The sequence below is a fragment of the Nicotiana tabacum genome, chromosome 10, assembly GCF_000715075.1.
Source record: "Nicotiana tabacum cultivar K326 chromosome 10, ASM71507v2, whole genome shotgun sequence".
Classification (NCBI taxonomy): Eukaryota; Viridiplantae; Streptophyta; class Magnoliopsida; order Solanales; family Solanaceae; genus Nicotiana; species Nicotiana tabacum.
Window position 1 is genome coordinate 78,061,799 of NC_134089.1, and position 6,106 is coordinate 78,067,904.

A 6,106-nucleotide genomic window follows, 5' to 3' on the forward strand; every position below is an offset into this window, starting at 1 on the left:
ATATCCTCAAGGACAAGTAAATGCGGATCATCATACTGGCGCTCTCTGATGCGATCATATAAGGAAGACTGAGAAACCACACAAGCCAATACCCGACTGCGCTCCAAAATATCTAACCTCATGAATCGATTAGCCAAGGCCTGTATGTCAACTGCAAGAGATCTCTCCCCAACACGAATATATGCCAAACTCCCCATACTCACCGCCATTCAGCTCAAGGCATTGGCCACCACATTAGCCTTTCCCTGATGGTACAATATAGTGATATCATAATCCTTAAGCAACTCCAACCACCTCCGCTACCTCAAATTGAGATCCTTCTATTTGAACAAGTGTTAGAGGCTACGATGATCAGTAAACATCTCAAAAGACACAACATAAAAGTAATGCCTCCAAATCTTCAACGCGTGAACTATGGAAGCCAATTTCAAATCATGAACGCGGTAGTTCTTCTCATGGGGCTTCAACTGACGGGAAGCATGAGCAATAACTCTACCATCCTACATCAAAACACAATCAATACCAACTCTCCAAGCATCAGAATACATGGTATATGAACCTAAAGCTAATGGCAGAACAAACAATAGAGTTGTGGTCAAGGCTGTCTTGAGCTTCTGAAAGCTCTCCTCACACTCGTCCGAACATACAAATGAAGCACCCTTCTAAGTCAAGTTAGTCAAGGGCGATACGATAGATGAGAATCCTTAAACAAACCGGCGATAATAGCCTACCAAACAAAGAAAGCTAGGAATCTTTGTGGCTGATAATGGTCTGGGCCAACTCTGAACTGCCTCTATCTTCTTCTAATCAACCTGAATACCCTTGCTGGACACCACGTGCCCCAAGAAAGCCACTAAACCAAGCCAAAATGCACACTTGGAGAATTTTGCATAAAGCTTCTCCTCCCTCAATCTCTGTAACACAACTCTCAAATGCTCTGCGTGCTCCTCCTAACTACGCGAATAAACCAGAATATCATTAATGAAAACTATGACAAACGTCGAGATAAGGGTGGAACACGATGTTCATCAAATGTATGAACACTGCTGGGGGCATTACTCAGCCTAAAAGACATCACCAAGAACTCATAATGACCATATCGGGTCCTGAAAGCAGTCTTAATAATATCCGAGTCCCTGATCTTCTACTGGTGATAACCTGAACGAAGATCAATCTTGGAGAACACTCTCGCTCCCTGAAGTTGGTCAAACAAATCATCGATACGAGGAAAAGGATACTTGTTCTTGGTTGTTACCTTGTTCAATTACCTATAATCAATGCACACCCTCATAGTGTCATCCTTCTTCGTCATAAATAGAACCGGTGCACCCCAAGGTGACACACTAGGCCGAATGAACCCTTTATCATGGAGCTCCTAAAGCTGCTCCTTTAAATCCTTCAACTTTGCTGGTGCCATACGATATGGCGGAATAGAAATGGGCTGAGTGCCCGGCACTAGGTCAATACCAAAATCAATATTCCTATCCGGTGGCATGCCCGGCAGGTATTCAGGAAACACATCAGGAAAATCTCTCAAAACTAGAATAGAATCAATACTGGGAGTCTCAGCACCGACATCCCTCACAAAGGCTAGATACGAAAGACAACCCTTCCCAACCATACACTGGGCTTTCAAGAATGAGATCACTCTACTAGGAACATAATCAGTAATACCTCGCCCCTCAATCCGTGGCACACTCGGTATAGCTAATATGATTGTCCTATCATGACAGTCCAGAATAGCACGACACGGAGATAGCCAATCCATGCCCAAAATGACATCGAAATCCACTATACACAATAATAAAAGATCCACACGGGTCTCCAGACCCCCAATGGTCACCACACACGACGGGTACACACGATCTACAATAACAGTATCGCCCACCGAGGTAGATACATGAAAAATTGAAGCAAGAAACTCATGGGGCATACCCAAATAACGAGCAAAGTATGATGATACATAAGAAAAAGTGGAACCGGGATCAAATAATACAGAGGCATCTCTGTGGCAGACTGAAACAATACCTATAATAACAGCATCTGAAGCAATAGCATCGGGTCTGCCTAGAAATACATAGAAATGGGCCTCACCGCCACCTGATCGACCTCCCCCTCTAGGGCGACCCCTAGCTGACTGACCCCTACCTCGAGCTAGCTCGGCAAGTAGTAGTGAAGTAACTGGCACTGAAGCCGATGACTGAACCCTTTGCTGAGATGAACTCGCAAGACGACGAGGGCACTGCCTCCACATATGACCCATCTCACCACACTCATAACAACTCCCAGATGCTGGAGAAGGGGACTGAATGGAACCCCTCGCACCAGAGTGACTAGCAGATGCACCTGGCACAGAAGAGCCCTGAACTAGTGGAGCACGGGACGAGCTCTAAGCTAGAAGAGCACTAAGGGATGACTGGTCCTGATGATAACAGTGAGAACCATGGCCCAATGACGCCCCACGATAATGTGGGCGAGCTAGATGAGCATGCATGAATGGACGGCCTCTGCCATGCTGAAACTAACCTCTCGAAGTTGTACCACTATAACTACCAGATCCTCGAGGCTTCTTGGCCTCCCTCTCCTCGCGCTCCTGGGAACGAACAGACTCAATCTCCCGATCAATGTCTACAACCTTCTCAAAGGTAGCACCAATCACCCTCTCCCTAGTCATGAGAATAAGAAGCTAATAAGCGAGGCCATCAACAAACCTCCCAATCCTCTCTTTATCTGTCGGAACCAACCAAATAGCATGACGAGCTAACTCGGAGAAAATCATCTCATACTGTGTCACAGTTATCTCTCCCTGACTCAACCACTCAAACTCCCTACACCGCTCCTCTCTGCGAGACTGTGGCACATACTTCTCCAAAAAGAGAAGGAGAACTGCTGCCAGGTAAAGGGTGTTGCACCAACAGGCCTACACCTCTCAAACGCCTCCCACAAAGTGAAGGCAGCTCCAGAAAATTGATAAGTAGTGAAAGCGATCCCGCTAGTCTCTAGAATACCCGCTATATGAAGCATCCTCTAACACTTATCCAAGAAGCCCTAGGCATCCTCGCCCCTGCACTATTGAAGGGCAAAGGCTGAAGTCTACCAAACTCTCCAACCTACGCTGCTCGTCCTCTAGCATGGCAGAAACTACATAGTCCTGATCAGCTGTAACCGGCTGGGCTGGATGTGCCCCCGGCATCTAAAGTCCCTACAAGACCTGCTTAGGTGTATGAGCGGCAAGAGTCTGATTGCCTCCCCCGGCTTGAGAAGTAGTTGCGGATGTAGTAGCTGAGACCACCTGATCTAGGCCAGTGCAAATTGATAGGATCTGAGCCAAGGCCTCCTGAACACCTGAAATCATAATGGGCTCTGCTGGTGCCTGAGCTGGTGCTGCCGGAGCGCCCATAACTGGGACCTAATATTGAACCGGGGCTGCTGGTGGATCTGTAGGTGTTACCCTAGTTGTTGTATGGGCCATACCTCTCCCCCTATCGCACCCACGACCGCATCATCGGCCTCTGGTGGCCACAGCTGGTGGTACTAGTGGTCGTCCATCCTGACCGGTAGCGCGTGTCCTCACCATCTATGAGAGAATAGAATAATAGAAGTTTAGTACTTGGATCAACAAATTCGCACGACAAGAATTTCAAGAATATGAAGTTTTTCCTAAAGGTTTTGCAGCCTCTCGAGGATAAATAAATACATATCTGTACCGATCTGCGAGACTCTACTAAAACTGCTCATGACTCATGAGACCTATGTAACCTAGGCTCTGATACCAACTTGTCACGACCCTAACCCGGACCTAGTCGTGATGGCACCTCTCGTGAAGACAAGGCCAGGCCACACTTCCCATTTCAGTATTTAACAATTAAACAGTAAGAAACAATCTAAAGCATGATAAAATAATCCAAGGTTTAAGAAAATGATAGTATAATATGCGGAATACAACGCAACATAGCCCGATACCAGGGTGTCACTAGTCATGAGTATCTAAAAAATATGGGATACTCAAAGAAAACTATAGAGTTTAATACAGTAACTAAAAACATGGAGAAATAAGATAGGGAGAAGCTTCATGCTGCGAGCACCGACAGCTACCTAGAGACTCCTCGAATCCGCCGGAGCTAGGAAGATCAGTAGTCGGGAGCGGGACCAGATGCGCCTGAATCTGCATACGGGGTGTAGAGAGTAAAGTGAGTACTCCAACTCAGTGAGTAATAACCATAAATAAATACTGAAAGAAGAAAATCACATAAAACACATTTGCAGACTATAATAAGTAGTAAAATCAGTAAAAGATATGTGAAAGTCATTTAGCGCAATTAAACTTCATGAAAACCTTTTTGAACATTTAAACAGGTAAAGGACATGCAATTAAGAAAATAAACACATAAAGGTTCGCCTCTCGGGCACAGTATTAATAAATCCACCGCTCTGGCAATATCTTAGAACAATACCAGCCCCTCGGACTATATCTCACATCACAATGGGTACCCGCGCTCATTGGGGGTGTGCAGACTCCTGGGGGGCCCTTATGGCCCAAGCGCAATATCAAGCCATCTCGTGGCATCATCACTAGGCTCTCGGCCTTATATCAATCAAGACACCTCGTGGCGTACATTCCTCAGGCCCTCGGCCTCATAATCAATATCAAATGTTTCCTCAAAACATAATCCCTCAGCCTTACTCAGTCAAAATCCTCACAAGCCACTCGGACAATAGTAAAACATGATTTCTCAGCACAAAGTATCATTTAAAAGATCATTTAAGTGTTAAAACGGAGTAAACATGGCTGAGTACGAAAATAATGAAATATGACATGACTGAGTTCAAGTATAAAGTAAAAACAGTGAGGAAATGTCAATAAAAGACCATTAATGGTTCAAATAGTAGGCACGAAGCCCAAATATGGCATTCAGCACAAATAATGATGATAGCAAATAGATTTCAGTCAAATACGCTGTAAAATAGTCATTCAGGATGAACTAAGTCACAAACCCCAACAATGCACGACCCCATGCTCATCATCTACCGTGTGTGTCACTTCAATATAGCACAACGATGTGCAATCCGGGGTTTCATACCCTAAGAACATAATTTACAATTATTACACACCTTAATTCGGTCAAATCTCTAGCTCGCTATGCCTTTACCCCTCGAATCGGCCTCCACTCACGTCGAATCTATCCAAAATCAGAATGAGGACGTCAAAATATGCCAAGGGAACGAAGCCCAAGCAAAAAATAATCAATTTACAACATAAATCCCGAAATCACCAAAACCCGACCCCCAGGTCCACATCTCAAAATTCAATAATATTTACATCAATAGATTTCTTATCTTCCCACGAGTCCATACATACCAAGAACACTAAAATCGGAGTCCAAATGACCCCTCAAATAATCATTTTAAAGTCTCTTTGTCTCGAGCCCTAATTCCTCAATTTTTGGCTTAGATTCCATGATTTATTAGGTAGACTTTACAATAGAATCAAGTTTTAAGTCCAAAATTCTTACCTCCAAGTGATTCCCCTTAAATCCCTCTTCAATCCCCTTCAAAATCTCCAAAAACGACCAACAATGGAAGAAATAAACCCCAAATTCGCGGACAAGACGACTATTTAAACCTTCTGCCAAGGCTTGAAATCCTTCTTCGCGAACGCGGTCAAAGCCTCGCGTTCGCGAAACACAAAAATACCTTGACCAAAATTGCTCTTTCGCAATCGCAACCAGCCCATCGCGAATACGATGCTTTACTCAGACAGACCTTCGCGATCGCGAACGCGATGAATTAAATTCCCCTGAAGCTCAGCTGCCCATTTCTTCTACGTAACGCGACAACATCACCGCGAAAGCGATACACAGATGCCCAGCCCTCCGCAAATGTGGAAGGCTAAATTTCCAGCTTCCTCAACTGACCATTCGCGACCGCGAGGACCCTCTCGCTAACGCGAAGGTCATTTTTCTGCAGCACTGACATGCAATTTTCTGCAGCTCCAAACTTCATGGAATGGCCCGATTAACCACCCGAAACTCACCTGAGGCTCCCGGGACCTCAACCAAAGGCACTAACATAACCCAAAACCTTATTCAAACATGTACTGATCTTC